This window comes from Macaca thibetana, chromosome 2, assembly GCF_024542745.1.
Source record: "Macaca thibetana thibetana isolate TM-01 chromosome 2, ASM2454274v1, whole genome shotgun sequence".
In the NCBI taxonomy this organism is placed as follows: Eukaryota; Metazoa; Chordata; class Mammalia; order Primates; family Cercopithecidae; genus Macaca; species Macaca thibetana.
Window position 1 is genome coordinate 52,747,447 of NC_065579.1, and position 20,623 is coordinate 52,768,069.

At 41.8% G+C, this 20,623-nt stretch overlaps 1 long non-coding RNA gene and 1 pseudogene across 1 annotated transcript; both read left to right on the forward strand.

The window, feature by feature from the left end:
- The first annotated feature begins 14,366 nt into the window (after positions 1-14,366).
- LOC126948259 (uncharacterized) lies at positions 14,367-16,043 on the forward strand. The gene is made up of 3 exons (XR_007723381.1): positions 14,367-14,450; positions 14,782-14,845; positions 15,718-16,043. It is a non-coding gene; the product is annotated as an uncharacterized LOC126948259 (long non-coding RNA).
- A 1,556-nt stretch (positions 16,044-17,599) lies between these two features.
- On the forward strand, positions 17,600-17,738 carry LOC126949580 (uncharacterized; annotated as a pseudogene).
- The last annotated feature ends 2,885 nt before the right edge of the window (positions 17,739-20,623 follow it).

Sequence of the window (20,623 nt, forward strand, 5' to 3'; positions counted from 1 at the left end):
AAGGAATAGGGCCCTGATACCCAAGATGGGGAGCCTGGGGTGATGTTCCTGAGAACCTGAACCCCCCGATTCCCAGGAACCACTGGACTGGCAGAAGTTAGCCCCTCTTAATTGCTAGAGGAGATGATTAAACAAAGACCACCCCTGACTCAGTTGTCTTCCCAGACAATGTTTGCTGTCCTGAAGATCTGCTCCTGCCTCTCCCCTTTGCTGCTAGATCAATTATGATCAAGTCTCAGTAAGGTTCAGGCAGGGAAGCAGCATCCCTGCAAGGGAGGAAAGCCACAGGACCTGGCTAATAAACACTGGCAGGGACTGGGAGAACATGAATGGGAATGGATCTTGACAGTGTTGAGTCAGGGTTGGCAGGGACAGAAAACAAGGCTGGATAAGGAAGAGCTTATTGACTGAGGAGTAATATCCTGGTAAAAGCAAAGAGGATTCTCCCTTTGCTAAAGTAATAAGGCATCCACTAGTCAGGGAGGCATCAGTGTTCCTGAGAAGCTCTGCAGTGGCCCTTTTGCGGGAGACGCTGCCTTCAAATGGGCTTCATAGTCAATGGGAATGATACCACTCTGGAATACCAAAGGCCAGGTGGAGGCACTGAACCATCAGAGGCAAGGTGGAAGTAATTGTCATAATGGGACTCACAGCAGAAAGACAGCCCTGAGCCTTGACCTGCAGGGACCCCTCGGGGTGGCTGATAGACCATGGGGTGTCTGCGCGTGAGATCACAGGCAGCCAGTGAGGGCCTAGCTTGACTTATGTCACCGAAAAGATCAAGAGCAAGTGGGCAGAAGGCTGATGTCAGCTGCTACAATAAAAGTCACAATCCCTCACCCAGTGTCTGCATGTGAATCAGCTCTAAGATCCAGGACTCATTGATTGAAGGGGAGGCCAGGTGCCTTTGAGGAAGGATGCTGCAACACACCACACCAAATATCTGTGGTAGCTCTTCCCCTAATCCTCCCCAGAGACTCCCTTAGCCATTTACCTGAGTAATTCTACACCCGACAAAAAAGAACGCCTAGATCTTTCAGGGATTATTAGACATAGGATCTGAGTGGACATGAATGACAGTTGACCCAAGCACCACTGTGGCCCCGTTAGAGTGGAACATACAGAACCTTGTGATAAATGGCCCACGTCAGTCTCAAAATGGGCCTCATGGGTCCATGGACCACACAGTGGTCATTCCCCCACCCCAAAGGTATGCTGGCAAACCAGCTCTCCAAAAAGAAAGAGGAAAAAAAAGTAGGGGAAGAAAAAAGCCCTGATTTTCACATATAGCACTGGGCAATTTCAAGTCCCCAACATGAAGTCATTGAACCTGAAGTAGGAAAAAGCAGCCCTAGTCCCGAGTGTAGAAAGAAGATGTATCTATTGAACGACCAGCAGAAATCACTTGGGAGTTCGTCAGAAATGCAGAATCTCGGGCTCATCCCAGGGTATGAATCAGAACTTGCATTTTAACAAGATCCCAGGAAAGTCATATGCACTTAAAGGATGAGAAGCCCCTGCTAACAGATCCCCAGAGAGCCTCCAGTTTCTTAGGTCTAAAGATTTTACAGCAGAGAGCATTTCTATTTTAAATGAATGAAGCTGTGACTTTCTCCAATGTAGTTATCACTATCCCCATCACTGTCGTCATCACTGACTGTCATCATTACCATCCCCGAGCAGGATCCATTAGATACCTGCTTATTTCATGGACCATTTTTTATTTAAAACAAAACAGAACAAACAAACAAAACAGCCCATACTGAGCTGACAGTGTCTTCCCCTAGCTGAGAGCATTTTGACAGATATTTTTTCAAAGTAATTAGAGGGTTTTTTTTGTTTGTTTTTTTTGGTTTTTTTGGCTGGTTTCATCCTTTGGCAGGGTTCTACAACTTATTTGCTTTCACTTAGTTTCTATCACCGTCCCTGGCAATCTCCACTTTCCCCGACTCCGCAGTTGACTCCTCGTCTACCCCAACGCAGCTCTTCCCTCCCTGCCCCTCCACCTTACTCGAAGGTTTCTGCTATTGTCAGAACAGCCAAAGACAACAATGCTTCAACTGGCAGGAAACAGTCTTCACCCTCTCAGGATTTCCTATTATGTGATGTGCAGCCTTTTCCAGAAACACAATTGCATCTAAAAAAAGAAACTGCCTGGGTTTACCTTCATCTCAACACAATGAGTCCATGGCCACCGTAGCCTTGAACGAGGGCCAAACACTCCGAAGCACAGAGACTCAGAATCAATGGAGGTAAAGGAAGCTGCTTCCCAGGGACTTCCAAGCAAGGGTAGGCAGCTGTTCGCTTATTCCCCATTCTTTTGTTATGTTGTTTGGTTTTTCCAGTGAAGCTTGGGTAAGAGGAAGGACAGAGGAAGAGAGGGGCCACAGACCAAAAGGAAGGAATGGAGGGGAAGGGGCTCAGGATGATCAGGAGGTGGGAGTCATAACTGTGGGGTGGAGGGCATGACTTGAGAGAAAAGGAAAAGTAGCAGGTGAGTTGTTGAAGGAGGAAGGATGAACTGGAGAAGGAAGAAAGGAGAGCGGAGGTTTCACCATGATTTTTAGCCGTCTCTACATAGCTGGAATGATCGGGACCTCATAGCTGGCTCATGGTTTTCTGAAGTGGAGAATGAAGACAGTTTCAATGTCAGTGCCAAGTCTGGCAGTTATTTATTTCCTTCTTTACACCCCATCCCCCACCCCACCCTCAATACCATAACTGCCTCTGGGAAGAGAAGTTTTCACCTCTATTCTCATTCCCTTCTCTGTGTAGGGAGAGTGCAGGAGAGTGGATGATGGAGGAGGTAAAAACAGTATCTTCAGAACTAGAGAGGATTTAGGCGACTGTCCCAGTAATCTGAGACCAGAGAAAATAAAATGCAATTAAGTTGTGGGGAAGTAAATGCAGTTAAATAGTATTAGGCAGCTGTTTGAGAAGAAATCCAGGCCTGAAAATAAAGATCTGGATTGGATACTGGAGGGAAGTGATCCTGTAAGAGAGATGGGAAGTTTTCAATGGTGATGCTAGGAGGAGACAATGTGAAGAGCATTTCTAATGCCCTGGAAATTCAGGGAAAAAACAGAGAACTGGTGAGAATCCAGGAGGCATGTGAGTTTGATGTTACCTAAAGAGGAATTTGCAGAAGGCAGCATGTCCTTCTGGGCCTCCAACTCCCACAATTCAGAGGTGAGCAGCCTCAGGCTCTAACCCCAGCTCTTCATTCCTTGCCTCACCTCTCTAAACCTTAGTTGGGTTTCCCATCTGTAAAACCCAGACAATAACACCCATCTCATAAGGTGTTTGTGAGGATTACATGAGATGTAAATGAGAAGTTCCACTTCCCATACATTCTCTTCAGGGAATTTATGGGCAGAGTCAAGATTCAGGAGGTGGTAAGAAAATAGTTTCGACCTGAAGTTAGGCATTGGACCAGAGTGAAAAGGAGATGCCAAGAGGCCAGAAGTAGAGTTCAGATCAGACCTGGAACTAAGATAGGGTGAATTTAAAAAGTGCTCAGACCCTAAGGATCTACACTAGGTAAGAAGAGGGAAAGCGTTGGCAGTGGGGTGGGAGCCAGGTTTTTGTGCACATTTTGCCTTGGGGCCACCAAAGAAGGGATGTGGGAAGTTTCTCCCACTAGAAGCCTTCCAACCTAATGTAGGAAGATGGATAGAATTAGATTATCACCATTTTGCAACCCTAATGAATAATGAACCTAGCCACTGATCATTATGCTAGCTATTAATTTATTGCCTCTCAGCCCCACATCCACCTTTCAGTTACTCGTCTGTGATAATGGACTGGACTCTTCTTCAAGCATTTCTCCTTTACAATGAGATCGATGTGAAGCTTTGTCGGTAGAGGGCGCTGGAGGGACACTGCGGGTGGAAGGGGGCTTTTCTTCCTGGTTCCTGGGTACTGACCTTTGTTTTTTCTTGCTTTAGCTGCATGGTCTGTCAACAGTGCGCATGTGAGTCACCCAGTGGTGCTCTGCCCTAGTCACATACCCAAAATGTACAGTCCCTCAGTGACCTCAGAGCCCCAGCCTGGGTCCAGTGAACCTCACCTCAGTCCTTGTGATGTGGATTAACATCTGCAGTGGAGTCTCAACTCCTCCTGGGCACTGCTTTCCAGCGTCAGCTGGCCTGCACCCCAGGATATTGTTTCCCTGGGCCCACCCAACATGAGCATTGCACACCAGACCCTCCACCCATTGCACACATGAGGCCTCACCTCCCAAACTTAATGTACGTGCACCCACTGGGTTCTTTCCTCCTGGTCTGGAGGCTGTGGACCGGCTCTGGCTGGACAGCCCAGTGAACTTAACTGCTATCTAGTGGGCCACAAGCTTGCCTACTCCAATAATGTTGGAACCACAGCCTTGGGGAAGAGCCCACCCCTTCCAGGTTTGCTTTTCCTTGAGTACTCTCCTTCAGACATAGGGTACTCTGTAGAAGTCTCTTTATGTCTTCATAGGTACTCTCTCATCTTATTGTATTAGTTCATTCTCACACTGCTAATAAAGACATACCGGAGACTGGGTAATTTATAAAGGAAAGAGGTTTAATTGACTCACAGTTCTGCATTGCTGGGGAGGCCTCAGGATGCTTACAATCACAGTGGAAGGCAAAAGAGAAGTAGGCACCTTCTTCATGGGGTGGCAGGACAGAGTAAGTGCAAGTAGGGGAGATGCCAGATGCTTATAAAACCATCAGATCTCGAGATAACTCACTCACTATCACAAGAACAGTATGGGGGGAACCACCCTTATGATCCAATTACCTCACTTGGTCGCTCCCTTGACACGTGGGGATTATGGGGATCACAATTCAAAATGAGAGTTTGAGTGGGGACACAGCTAAATCATATCACTTATCTTAATTGTTCTTTTTATTAGACTTCCAGTATTTGAATTAATGAATGGCTTCTGTTTCTGTTTCTTGAGTGGACCCACAACAACACAATCAGGAGTGGCTGCTAACTTCACAGCCAGAACTATGTGGCCTTGTTGGAAATGTACAACACAATCTTTCAAGTATTCTTGTCCAGACATCAGCCTTGAGTCTGATCAAGCCTTAGATCTAACTAAAAGTATGCAAGAAATACACGGGGCGTGGAAACATGTTAAATGACACCATGAGTATAATCAGAAAGTCCAGCCTGTGGGAAACTCCATAGGGAAAATAACCAGAATTATTCAACAAATGAGGGAAATAACCTATAAATTCAGAGACTTAAAAGGCACTAATTAAAATCTATGGACCTGCTAAAGGCATCACACTACCTGAATTTAAAACACACTTCAAAACCAAAACAGCATAGTACTGGCATGAAGACAGACACGTAGACCACTGGAACAGAATAGAAAACCCAGGAATAAATTCACATATTTGCAGCCAACTGACTTTCAACAAGGCACCAAACATTCACTGGGGAAAGAACAACCGCTTCAATAAATGGTGCTGGGAAAACCGGATATCCATATGCCAAAAAATGAAACTAGACCTCGATCTCTCACCAGAGAAAATTCAAATCAAAATGGATTAAAGACTTAAATGTAAGACATGAAACTATGAAAGTGCTAGAAGAAAACATTGGGGAAACTCTACAGGACAGTGTTCTGGCCAAAGATTTTCTTGGGTAAGATCTCAAAAGCAGAAGCAACCAAAGCAAAAATAGACAAATGGGATTACATCAAGCTAAAAAGCTTTTGCAGAGCAAGGAAACAACCAATGGAGTGAAGACACAACCTACAGAATGAGAGAAAATATTTGAAAACTATTCATTTGACAAGGGGTTAATAACCAGAATATATAAGGAGCTCAAACAACTTAATAGCAAAGATATATATATATATAATCTTTAAAATGAGTGAATCATCCGAATAGATACTTTTCAAAAAAAAAAAAAAACATACAAATGGCAAACAAGTATATGAAAAAAATGCTCAACATCACTAATCATCAGGAAAATGCAAATGAAAACCACAATGGGATATCATTTAACTTCAGTTAAAATAGCCGTTATCAAAAAGATAACAGCTTTTTGATAACGGGAATACAGTTATGGAATACTATTCAGCCATAAAAAGAATAAAATCCTGGCTGGGTGCAATGGGTCACACCTATAATCCCAACTACTCAGGAGGCCGAGGCAGGAGAATTGCTTGACCCTGGAGGCAAAGGTTGCAGTGAGCCAAGATTGTGCCACTGCACTCCAGTCTGGACAACAGAGCGAGACAGAATAAAATCCTGTCACTTGAAACAACATAGGTGGAGCTGAAAGTCATTATGTTAAGTGAGATAAGCCAGTCAATAAGCTAAACAGGTGGTTCTTATGGAGGTAGAGCATAGAAAGATTATCAGAGGCTTGGAAGCCTGGGGGTACAGGGGATGAAGAGAGGTTGGTTAATGGGTGAAAAAATACAGTTAGATAGAAGGAATAAGTATTAGTTTTTGATATCACAGCAGGGTGACTATAGTTAACAATAATTTATTGTGTATTTCAAAATAACTAGAAGAGAAGATTTGCAATGTTCCCAACACAAAGAAGTGATAAATATTTGAGGTGATGGATATTCTAAATAACCTGATTTGATCATTACACAGTATATGTGTGTATCAAAATGTCACATGTAGCCTATGAATATGTACAGTTGTTACATATCAATAACAAATGAATAAAATTTATGATCCTTATTTAGATCTTGATTCAAACAATTTTTTAAAAAAAGATTTATGAGGCAATGGAAAAAATGTAAACAGTGGCTGAATATTTGGTGATATCAAGGCAATTATTTTTTAAAATGTAAGAGCTAATGGAGAAAATATGAACACTGAATATTGATATTAAGAGAATTATCTAAGAGATGATAAGATTTTAGATATTTTTAAGAGTTTTAGTCTTTTACATTTACTTAGTAAAATATTAACAAATGAAATAATGTAATGGGGATTTGCTTCAAAATAATCCTTGCCTGGGATAGAAGTAGGTGGGAGAATATATTGGCCATGAGTAGATATATTGAAGCCAGGTGATGAGTACATGGATTTTAAAAAAATTTTGATGCTGTTACAAATTGATTAAAAAAAAAAAAAAAAAAAAAAAAAAGAACAACCTAACTGAAAAATGAGCAAAGGGTATAAATAGGCAATTCAAAAAACATGTATAAAAGTGCTCAACCTAGCTAGCAATGAAAAAACAATGAAAGATCAGTAAGAATGTGGGGAAACAGGTATTCCCTCTGGTACTACCATATTGATGGACAATCTGACAAAAATTTTTCAAAACGTAAAATTTGCATTTTCCTAAACCCAACAGTTTAGCTTCTAGATATCTACATTAGAGAAACTGTCAAATATGTAGGCAAAAATATGAGCTTATTGCAGCATTTTTTAGAATAGTGAAACTTTAGAGGCAAACTAAATACCCATCAACGGAGGAGTGGCTCACAAAAAGAAGTAAACAAAACGTGGTGTATTCACACAATGGATCCTTTACGGCAGTTAAAAAGAAACCCTCTGCGGGTCAACGTGGTAAAGAATCCAAGATATTGTTCAGTGGAAAAAGCATGTTGCAGAGTAATGTGTTCCGTTTGATCCCATTTCTGTAAAAATAAAACTAAACTAAAACACGTAGAATAAACCCCTATAAAAATGAGATATTTGTAATATGTATACATAATTTTGTGTGTCTATACATATACCATACACTATGTAATTCTGCTTTATTTTTCATAAGAATATATTCATACTGCTTGTATAATTTTCTTTTACTTTGTGTTTACTGAATTTTGTAACAAATAAATCATTAGTAATCTGTCCAAGAACAATTTCCAAAGCATGGCAGAAGGCCAGCTGTGATGAACCGAGGGCCTTACCTGACCTGACCAGCCTGGCCCTGTTAGTATACTGGTAACCAGACAAGATTTAAGATACAAAAGCCTCAAATATTTAAAAGGATTTTCTCAGAAAAAGTGGGGAGGGTTTCCTCAAATGCTTCTTGTCACCAGATTTTAGGGCCAGAAGGGATTTTAGAGGCCAATTGGTCCAATTGCTGACTTTTAAGGAAGCTAAAATTGAGGTCCAGATAAGCTAGTTTTCCAAGGCCCCCAGACTATTTGGCATTTTTTTTCAAGGTCTCTTGGCTGGGTGCAGTCGCTCACGCCTGTAATCCCAGCACTTTGGGAGGCCGAGGTGGGCAGATCACGAGGTCAGGAGATCGAGACCATCCTGGCCCACACGGTGAAACCCTGTCTCTACTAAAAATACAAAATAAGAAAGAAATTAGCTGGGCATGGTGGTGGGCGCCTATAGTCCCAGCTACTTGGGAGGCTGAGGCAGGTGAATGGCATGAACCCGGGACATGGAGCTCGCAGTAAGCCAAGATCATGCCACTGCACTCCAGCCTGGGTGACAGAGCGAGACTCCATCTCAAATAATTAAAATAATAATAAGTAAAAAATTTTTTAAAATGTCTTACTAAATTCCAAAAGGGACAGCCAGGAGAGTATGTCCCCTAGACCTCTGAAAGTCTGAGAACTATGAAGAAGTAACTAGGGATTTATGTGTTCAAGACAAGCATCTACATGAGAATTCCTGCAAAGTTGCTGACAGCCATGTGTAAGTGACAGGCATCAGCAATCATCCACCACCGGAATCAGGAAAATGAATCATCCCAAGCTTTGTTCTTTGTAGAACAGTGCATTTTCCTCTGGCCTCCACTCTTCTATATCAGGGGATTGTTTCAACTACAGTCACTGGGATGAAGGACCCACTAAATTTGGCCTGATTCCTGTCTTGGCAGGCTGCCGTGGCAAGGGTGATGGAGAAGTGTTTACAAGTGTCAGATCCCAGGAACATTTTCTTTGTTCTGTCTGACAAAGCCCAGAGTCAGATAGGCAGAGTGGTGAAAAGAGCTCTGGGCAAGCAGTCAGCCAGCCTGGGGTCTGGTCTCGGTTCCATCACGAACCCAGCTATGTGAGCTTGTGCCAGTCATTTGAGGTTTTCTGAACATGCAAAGTAAATGGGCTAGCTGTGATTCCCTCAGCCCTTGTGTCTGGGAAAATGGTTTTGGAATGAAAGTAGCTTTTGGCCTGAGTACCCATTTTCAGAATATATTCTCTCAAGCAGAGTGAGAAAGAAGTGCAAGGTCATAGCTATGATTGGCATAGAACTGAGGCCAGATACTAACAAAGAAAAAGGTCGACACTGACGTGCCATCTCCAGGGAGAACAAATAGATTCATCCTTGAAGCCAACTACTGTGGTGGCTGCCTGGAGTACTGTGTTAAAAAGGATTTGGGCTAAACCTAAGCTCAGAGTTCTGTGATCCGTTAATAATGTCTGCTACAGGTAAGGGAGATAGAATAAGGTAAGAGTACACCAGATTTTTGCTACTCCTGCATCCAATTACCACATTTAGGTTCCTATAGCCATGAACCCATGAACCTAATGCAAAGTAGGAAATTGCATGTGATGAGATCTCGATAAAGAAAATTTCAGGAAGTAGGCTCATTTAGGATATAATTAACAAGTAAGAGAGCAACAAATCAGGATGCCTGAATTCTCTTCTTTGGACCATCACTGGATAATAATCTTGGACAAACTAAGAACATGTTGGAATCCCTACATTCTGGCTCTGTTATGGCCTGAGGCATGGTAAGGAAGGCACTGAAGGGTCTTTGCAAGTGGGGGTGGTATACAGACAAGCCGTGGTGATCCTGTAGCCACAGAAAGTGCTTCTCATGGGCAATTTGGTGCAGTTTGGTCTATTTTAATTAATGCTGTAATTTTATGGGATTTTAAAAACATATGGTGCATTATGTATTTTCCACTGTGACATATTAAAAAGGGCAGCAAAAAGTAATCAAAAGAAAATTACCTGTATTCTTATCATTCAGATCCAACATTTTACACCTTGTATTTCCTGGATACAAAGAGAATTTGATGTAAATGTTTTCCTTCATAAGTAGTAAATGTACTTTTTTTCTCTCATGTTAGGGGAAAGTAAATCACAAACCAGAACTGGAATACATAAAAAATTCACAAAAATAATTATTTTTTAATAAAATTAATTTATAACTGCATGTCATTATTACTGAGTGGTGAGCCAGGGCCAGGTTAAGGTAATGCTCCTCCTGCTATCATCACCTCTAAGTTTGCATATACAATTGAGGCAAACCAGGGTCTTTTTTGAAATAACATGCAAAAATGAGTAAGGACCAGAAAGTAACAGTAAAAATACATAAACTGTTTTTAAAAAATTGGGTTTAACATTGCTATATCATCTATTCAATAAAATAAAATAAAAATCACTTGCAAATGCAAAAGCAAGCCATATGATTCCTTTCAAAGGGTAGAGGATGGAGCAGTGTTGTATACTGTACTGGTTAAGCCTAGTAGCTCTCAAGTCAGACTGGCTGGAATCCTAGCTTCCCCAGCTAACGAGGATAATAGTGCTACCAACCTCATAGGACGGTTGTGAGGAGTAATTGGATTAGCACGTGTGAAGTTCTTTGGATGGTGCCTAGCACATAATAAAAACTCAATAAATCTTGCTATTAAGATACACCCTTTTGAGCCAACCACGAGGAAGATTATTACTGCCTCATGGTCTTACCCTCTTCATCCCAATGTGCCATTTTGACTTCAGTTAGATGAGTCTAACACAAATTCATTTATTTATGTTCAGATATTGCAGGCGATCACTCATGAAAACCCTTTGTGAGAGGTCTTTGGGAGTGGAGAAACCTGAGTTTCTGGGACTTGAAAATCATTTGTCCAATATTATGGAGCTCAAGAGTGGAGAGATCTGAATCTATCGTGTTCCTCCTTGCTCCCTCCGTTTTGTCCCTTTCTTCTCCTTTCTTAGCATCATCTTAGCATCACTGAGGTACACCCAATCTGCCTTTGCCCATGCTGTTCCTGGGGTGACCCCGGCTCCCCGCTGCTCATCTAAACCCTTGTGTGGTATAAGTGCAATAGGAAAGGAGAGAAAGGAGCAACCAGCACAGGCTGAAATCATGAGGAAACAAAAGGAGGTGTAAGCTGGACCTTGGAGGATGTGTGGGATGTAGGATTTGGCTAAGTGTAAAGTGGAGAAATCGGGCCTGGACTTGAAGAGGAATGGGAAGAGTTGATGGATGCCGGCAGTGACCAAAATAGGCCATTGATCTGTAGAAGGTGGGGTGTTAACTTGGCTACACAAGTCTAGGTCTTATTATGGAAAAACAAATGATGTACCTACCCTCAAGGAATAATCTAACTGGGGACTTAGAAACAAAAAAATAATAATAATTTCTCTTTAATAATTCCTCATGCCCAGGCACAATACTGGGAACAGCACAGTTTCCAAAATTCAATACCAGACTGATTGGCTGCCATTCTTCTTTACTCAGTTGAGAGACTCCAAACCTTTCCATCTGCTGGCTCCTTCTTTGTACACTAAGTCCACATTTTCCATTTGCCTTCAAACGGTTTAACATTTTTGCTGCATTACTGAGGCCATTTTAATTTATCACTTTGTTTTAAAGCACTGCACCATCCAAAAATAGCACAAAATTAGTCATTCTATTCAAGGGTAGATGGTACTGCAGCCTTATATGAGACATGTAATCTGTCACTGATTGGCCCAGTGTGAACACAGGCCTGGTTTTCTGAGTTCTAACAGTCCCGGATGGGAGCTGCTTGTTTTTCTGAAGCAAGTTTTAAGCTTTTTTTTTTTTTTTTTTTTTTTTTTTTTTTTTTTGCCACCAGAGCCACTGAAGAATGCCTGACCAGCCACAGAGAGAAGCTATGCAGCTGGGTTCTGAATTCCTTCCTTGTCTAGAGATCCAGGCAGGCTGAAATATTTTAGAAAGAGTTGACTTACCAAATTTTCTTTCTCCTGGTTTTCCACAATGTCATTTCATGTACCTATTTTTAAAATGTTTAGTTTTACATTGGATTTTGTGTTTTAAGCCTATAAAAAACTTAGTTTAGGATTTCACTGGAACCTGGCAGAATAATTTAAAGGGAGAATTTCTTGAGAAATGGAAATCAGTACTGGTTTTTCCGAAAGTTTTGTTGGGATTATTTGTGATTACTCTTATTTTTAGAGTGAGTGCAGCACCTCCTTCCCCTTGCCTTCTGCCTCCCTTTTGTATGCATAAGACAGCCTCATTCTGGTGGCCTGTCTTGAAAATCACCATAATGGAATATATATGAGGATTAGGCATAGAAATGTCAGGCCTTATTAAATTTCAGTAGTCAGACTCGCTTTTGTGTTTCCCATTACCTCTCCGGTCTTTGAGAGTTTCCAGAGAGGAAGAATTCTCCATGTCCCATAGGAAATGTACCCCCTCCCCCAGTTTTAGCAGAACCTTGCCTGTTGTCAGTCATTACTGGAAGACTATGATGTTTTCCACTTTCATTGACTTTAAAAAAATTCTATTGCAAAGAAGACCTTTGGGTGATTCATGCAATCAAATTCTGTTAGGGAGGAGAAAGTCTAGCTGTCAGTGGTATTAATAAATGCCCGGTGTAAAACCACAGAATCTGGGCATTCATTCCCCCTCTCCCCAAGGAGCTCAGTGAGCTTCGGATGCATTACTTTCCTTTATTCATCCTCACAAGGGAATTCGAAGAGGAAGAGGGGGGCCAGCCTTCTTTAAACAATCTTCCTAGAATTTGTAGCTGCTGTAATGTACATGGTACAGTAGTTCCCCCACCGTAATCCACAGTTTTGCTTTATGTGGTTTCAGTTACCTGCAGGACAGTATTATAAGATATTTTGAGAAAGAGAGAGAGACCACATACACATAAATCTTATTTGAGTATATTGTTATAATCGTTCTATTTTATTTTTGTTTACTGCTGCCAATCTCTTACTGTGCCTAGTGTATAAATTAACCTTTATCATAGGTATGTATAGGAAAAAAATACAGTCTGTATAAAGTTCTGTACTATCTGCAGTTTCAGGCATACCCCTGCAGATAATGGGGGCTACTGTATATACACTGTTTTTCACTCTAGGTTCCTCCAACTAAGTAGAAGTGTGGAGACTTGATAAGGTTTAGAAGGAACCTAAAATAGCTATTAAAGGTAGAACCACCAGATCAGTGCAGCTGTCAGGGTTTGAAGGCACCCCTGCTTTTGGAGCTGGCAAAGACCTAAGGAATCCACCGCAAGGAGAGAAGGAGGCATGGACACACACAGGTGATTTAGGAGCCTGAGGATACACCTCACTCCAAGGCAAGCTCTCCCACCCTCTGCCGCCAAGGAGAGTGCTGGCACATCTCTCTGGCAGTCTTCCACCTGAAAGAGCTAATGTGCCAGGCATCGCACACTCATCTTCCTGTGGGCTGCCAGGAAGAATCTAGGTCAGTGGGAGTTTACAGCTGTAGCAGCAGCCAGACCAGTCATGAACTACGGTGAGTCTACATCTCACCTGGTGGTCAGAGTGACCATGAGCACTCTTAAGAGAAACGGCTCTGATACCAAACCTGTTACTATGCAAAAAGTAAACTCAGACCCTCTGACATCTGTAGTCCCTCTGGAAAATTGGAAATCACACACACACACACACACACACACACACACACACACCCCTATCCCCAAGCTCTTATTAGCCCCCAACTCACTTTGCTCATCCACTTTGCAGAAAAGAGTTAATGAATCCTTTAAGGCTATGTTGCCTCTCCCAGGGGTATTTGCATAAAAGAGCCAATGAATAAAACCATCATTTCATATGGGAAATTGGCAAATCAAGTGGAGGAGGCATTTAAGGCCTAGTAGATCCCTCACCTAGCCATAGATAATACGAGAAGTGTGGTGGATAACTACTGTACCGACTCAACATGCAGGGCATAGGAACAGCATGCAGACTGGCATGGAAGAGAGCTGAATTCTCAGAGGGCTGCTGCCAACTCAACAGTGAGGGGCTCAGACCCTTCACCTCTGTGGGTGTCAGTGTGCTTCTCTGTAGAATGAAGGGTAGGAAGAAGAACCGGTCCACACCACTCCTTTCACCACCTCCTCTCCTCATCCCTCTTCCTTCTCTTTCACTGTTGGGGCAGCTGTGTGGATATCAGAGTTCAGCTGTACAAGCCAGAGTGGGAGGTTTTGGCTGATTGCCAGTTTTCTTCAGAATTTCTCTACAGGTTGAGTTAAGGAGCAGCAAGCTGGTGGCAAGGGGGGACCAGTGTTTGTTGTGCTTTCCATAAAATGAGATCCATCCCTTCTAAGCCACCCTTTTCTCCAGTACTGACTAGCTGATCTCCAAGATACCTGATAGTCTAGTTTCAGGATTAGCCCTGTGGTCTGATCCACTGGCTACTCCAGATGGACCTGTCTCCAGGCTCTTCTGTGCATTTGGCCTTCCCTCTGGGCAGAAATGCACCAGGGAAAGGACATAACTAAACCGGTTGTATCAGAGCAGCCTGCCTGAGAGAGATCAAGCAGGGCACAGGTAAAAATGTTAATAAAAATTAAAAATAGAACCTGTAGAACAGGTATTGCTCTTTCTCAGTTGGCGAAGGCCTGCTGCCAATATCAGAGTGATACCCACCAATGTGATGAGTGTGGGGAAGGCCACAGAAAGGACTGGCGAATGCTGGTGTGATGTGTGTTGTTTTAACGTTTCTGAAATCCCATTCTTAGTCTGCACACCTTGTCCAAGGCTCCGATGTTATCCAAGTGATTCATCATTTAATGCTGTTGGCTTCAACATGGATTTAATGGTAATTAAACCAAGTGCACACCATGTGGAGATCTATTCACTTGAAGGTCCTTCAGTTCAGGTCACCAGGTATGCCCCAGGGCTCCTGCCACAGCTGATCCGGTGCTAGGTGCTGAGGATACATGGTGAGTTCCTTCCCTCCCCTCAGGGGCAGGTGTCTGGATGGGTAACTTTAATATGATGTCGGATACAGAGAGGGCCAAAGAAGCATGAAGGAAGGCCCTTGACCTCCCGGGTGGTGAGCTGGAGACCTCAGGGAGATAGAGTGAGGTGCAATTTGCAGGATGAAAGAAGTTACCCAGGTGAGCGGGAGGAAGGGAATGGCATTCCCAGTAGAGGGAGCTCTTTTTTTGTATATTGTGGACAGGAAGGAGGTGGGAGGTGGGAGGTGGGAAGAAGGTGGTCAGAAGGAAGAAAAGGGATTGCATTCTGTCTCTTTTCTACCCATCTGCACTCTTATTCCTGCAGAAATAGAAAGAGAAAATCCACATCTAGGGATGGTTTTTATCAGCTTAAAGGAGGTAGAATAAATTTGGAGTACTGTTTCTAATAGCAACAAAACAAACAAATCAGAAAACCCAATCCGCAAACAACCTGAATGTCTATCCGTAGGAAAATGCTTAAACAAACCCAGTACATTCATATATATTATGGAATAATATGTAGTTTTTTAAAAAAAGATAGCTCTATATGTACAGAGAGACATCCAAGAAATATTAGTAAATAAAAAAGCAAGTCATAGGAAAATATATACAGTGTATATGTTCCCATTTATGTAAAGAAATATGTGCATCTTGCGGTGATGTATTTTTGTGCATCTATATACATGCACATATATAAACACATAGGAAAAAAGTCTGAAGATTCTTAACTTCTGGGGAGGGAAGTGGGATTGGAGGATGGCAAAGAAGGACTTTCACTTTCTGCTCAATTCGCTTCCATATTGTTTATATTTTTACCTGAGCATGTATTACTGAGGTAATTTTTTTTTTTTTAGGCAGGGAGAAAGCAATTGAATAGAAACGCAAAGCTCTTCAAAGGAGACCTATAAAGTCATCTTTGTTTTGTTCATTCTTCTCATGTTTCTGCATTAGGGCATTCTCCTAAATTGGGGAGAAACCAAAATGCCCAGAAGTTAAATTCTGCAACTGTCATCACGCAAAATGCCAAATAAGAGAACAAAAGTAAGTTGGATTCTATATTGTTAGGAAGGGATGGTTAATTTGATTGACTCTCAGGAGCTATTTTTCTAGCATTAAATAACTCTAGGGAGCCCTTTTGTGATCATCTCTGAGTAAATAAAGAAGTGAAATTGTAATCAAATAAATAATGAATCAACTTTAATTCTCTCATAGAGAATATAAGCTAAATTACAATGTGGATTTAAATTGTAATATGTAAGAAGCACATTATCCCAATGGCAATATTTTCTAAAATGTGTCTTCTTTTTTTTTTTTTTTTTGAGACGGATTTTTGCTCTTGTCACCCAGGCTGGCGTGCAATGGCTCAATCTCAGCTCACTGCAACCTCCACCCAGGTTCAAGTGATTCTCCTGCCTCAGCCTCCCAAGTAGCTGAGATTACAGGCGCCTGCTACCATACCCAGCTAATTTTTGTATTTTGAGTAGAGATGAGGTTTCACCATATTGGCCAGACTGGTCTCAAACTCCTGACCTCAGGTGATCCACCTGCCTAGGCCTCCCAAAGTGCTGGGATTACAGCCATAAGCCACCACACCCAGCCTAAAATGTCTCTTCTTACCTAGCTTCCACCTCCAAGCACACATGCCTCTCACACATCCGTGATTTTGTTATCTAGTACGAAGCCAATAACAAAGCAGAACATCTAGCACCAACAAATGTTTAGATGATACACTGTTAGAGCAGCTCCCACCAACAACAGATGGGCTGAGGGGTCATTTCTCTCTTTAGCGTCTCCCCTACTGAAGCCTGCAGAAAATTTCTAAGGTTATCTGGTGCTAGTGAGAGCTGAGCTCAACCCCACTAGACCACAGAGTCCCAGATCATATGTCCCAGATTCAACCTCTGGTTCATGTCAGACCTAGCAAGAGTTTGGGGCCACCTTAACTTTTCAACTTGCCAGGGATAGAAAATGTGGATGGTCTTTCCCACTGTTTATGTGGGTCAGGTCGCTTAACCTGGGTAGTCTCCTATTTCCTCACATCCACAGGGGCGTTCAGTTTCTAGACTAGAGAATATATTTAAACCCCATGTTACCCTTGAGGAAAAAGCTCTAGTAGTAAAGAAGATCCTCTTTTTGAAGAGAAGGGCAAGGCAGTCTCACACCAAAACAAAGCAATCCACATAAGATCCTTTTCTTTTGCCTCAGGAATTCTTTCCTTTTTTTTTTTTTTTTTTTTTTTTTTGAGATAGAGTCTCGCTCTATCTCTCAGGCTAGAGTGCAGTGGCACGATCTCAGCTCCCTGCAACCTCCGCCTCCTGGGTTCAAGCGATTCTCCTGCCTCAGCCTCCCAAGTAGCTGGGATTACAGGTGCCACCATGCCCAGCTAATTTTTTTTTTTTTTTTTTTTTTTTTTTTAGTGGAGATGGGGTTTCGCCATGTTGCCTAGGTCAGTTTCGAACTCCTGAGCTCAAGCAATCCACCTGCCTCGGCCACCCAACGTGTTGGGATTACACTGTGCCCAGCCACCTCAGGAATTCTCTAAGTGGAGAATTAGTGGTAGGAATGTTACACCTGATCGCTCACAAGTCTCCACATTCAAATTTGTCCAAGGCTTATTACTGGGATCCCTGGACATAATCTAAAGGGTTCACAGACTAGTTGGATTGGGGGAGGAATCACTATTTCCACTAACCTCTCTCTGAAATTTATCAAGTTTTCTATTTTAAATAAGGTAACATTGCTTCTCGGTCTTTTGGCTAAGATCAAGCGTAGTATCTGTTTCTATCAGTTAAATATGGTAACAAACTACAGTAGTCTTATTGGTACCTGTGGCTTAGTCACCAATAGAAATCAAGATAATTTCATATAACATTATAGTTACCCCAGATATCTCAAAATATTTGCCCTGATAGCTATTGCAAAATTATGGAAGTTACTTAACTTGCCATTAGATCTTTTTGTATAATATTTAATAAATAAGAACATATAAAAATCTTTATCATAGATTTAAAAAAATATTTTAATAACTGTATTTCAGTATACCCAGATGCATTATATAGTATACCCAGTGTATTTTCTTTTTATAACCGGATTTTCTTTTACTGTTTTATATAAAGATAGTATTCTGAGCGAGATGCATAAACCTCACCAGTCTGCCAAAGGAATACATGTCCAACAAAGATTAAGAACCTCAACTCTAAGTGAGGTTAGAATGGAGTTTGCAAATGTTGCTCAGGGTCTGTGTCAATGTCACTTTATTTAAACATTCCTGAGATTCAGCCTCCAGCTCACTGAGCTCCTCCTAACCAAATATGTGAAGGAAGAAGCTGCATCTGTATAAACATCATCCAGCTAAAGTGTCAGATTTCCTTCTCTTCTTCACAGTTGTTTGAAGCCAACAGTTAAAGGCATTAGAAGGATCAAATATCCTGTGTGGCTGGAAGAAGAGAAAAGAACTTTGGAATTATAACCCAAGCATTTGGTTTAACTCTGCTACCCTGTTTTCTTTGTTTGAATTAAGTGCAACCAGTAAGAGCTCAAAAAATGAAAGAATAAGTCATAAACCTGTAAGTTACTGGTTTAATTTTCTCAGTAGGGCATTAGGGCATCACTTAATAGCTGCTTAACAGTTTGATAATGAGAGTCATGGCTTCTGATCAGTGCCTAGACATGGCGTGACGAATGCATTTCACTGTGATCTGATCCAGTTACCACTGTGTTGGGAAGGGCTCTGAGGCCATCTCCAGGTCTAAGAAGGGGAAAGGTGCTGTGGTAGATCACTGATGTCTGCTATGGTAAAGGGATGGAGCTGTGTGCATGCCCCATAATTACCCAGAGTTCCAGCCCTAACTGGTGCCAGTGGCCACCTTTACTCGAAACCCAGGCAGAAATATATTCCTGGATGTTCCTTCCATATCTCCACTCTGTGCTGAATAGAAAGGGTAACCTCAGTTCCTGTAACTGTTTTGCCAACTAACTGCATTATATTGATGAACAAGGAGCATGAAACACAAGATATTGTATAAAACTATCTGGGATGCAAAATCATTATAGCACAATTGATGAGAGAGAATTTACTAAAAAGTTAATAAATTGATCAAAGAAATGGGATTCCTGTGCTTCTTCCTATTTATTAGTATTACAAAGTTTGACCTCATGACTTCTGCTTGGAAATACTCAAACTCCCAAATCCAGTGCTTACTGACTCAGTTTCCCTGGCTGTTTCTTTTGTAGGCCCTTATTGGCTGGGGGCAGGGGGAGGTGGTGTTAATGCTACCTCGAACATACAGAGGACTTTCCAAAACACTGTCTCCTGTGATGCCGCCCAGCAGGCAGGAGAGGCTCCATTGTAATAATTATTTCCATTTTGCAGATAAAGAGACTGGGCTCCAGGAATTGACTTTCCCAGAATCCCATTGTCACTTCAGGGCTCTCAAGATGTTGCCTTCTGGAGTTCTGCTTGCTTGTATCAGGTTCTCCTAAAGAAAGAAAGCCATTAAACAAGAAAACAAACCAACATTCTGTAATGGATTCAAAATATACTGTCATTCACCTATTACCTCTTCTACGTTGGCCAGGATGGAGGTGACATTCCTGGTTTTCTTATCTTTCCTCTTGTTTTAGCAGAATTAGGGAATCTGCTTAACCATTTGTACTTTGTTCTACTGCCAGTCCAATCAATTTCAAAACAATGGATTCCCAAGCCAAGCTTCCAACTACAGCTCACCAGGCATCCTAGTTGGACTGATTTTGCTTTTGTTTTGAGAAATTATGAAATAGACAAGTTGTCTTACATGTAAGTATTGACCATTTGGGAAAAGCTGTTATTTGCCTTCAGCTAAAATATGCAAGAAAAGGAGATGGATGGGTTTGGGGACTTGCCTTAAACTAAACTAATCAAGATGGTAATTCCTGAGTAATTCATGGTTCCTAGCGTTCTTGTTAGATCAGTGGGTGGGATTCTTGGCCTCGTATTTTGCCCCAGCTGCTAGTCCAATTCTCTGATCTCTGTTCACCCACACCATAGCCCTGGACTCTGGCTGCAAGAGTAGAAACATTCTGTTGTTTCCTCTAATCTTGTAAATTCATTTGTGCATCAACTATGTGCCAGTCATCCTAAAGAAACTTACAGCCAAGTTAAAGACCGACAAGTTAAAGGGCAATTTTATTTTAAAAAAGAACTCTACAGAGCGCATGTTTGTGAACCCTGGTCTTTGGAATTCAGGGGAAATTTTCTGGAGGAAGGGACATTTAAACTAAGGCCTTAAAGAAGAGTAGGAGAAGGAAAGGGGAAGGAGTGAAAGAAGGCATTCAAGGCAGAAGAAAATGTGTGCAAAAGGTAAGTAGACAAAAGAGTGAGTTCAAGTTTAGAGCAGAGAATGTAAGGGATGGTATAGAGGTGAGGAGAGGTGGGAAGAATATGGCTGGGAATGTAAACAAGAGCCAAATCATAAACAACCTAACATGTGAACTAACATTTTTGGGCCACATCCTGAGAGCAATAGGTAGTCACTTTGTTATTAATTTGATCACGATTGCTTTGACTGCTCTGTGGAGAATGGACTTAAAAGGAGCAATATTGCAAGCAGGGAGGCCCACTTCAATCCACGGGAAGCTTTCTGGAAGCCTAAAATATAATGGAGAGAGTAGAAATGGAGAAAAAAGAATTCCAGAATCACCAGGTCAGCATTCCAGTGTAGCAGGTAATTATTTCTAGGTCCTCTTCATTGGATTATCATTTGATGTTTCTGGTTTTCTGCT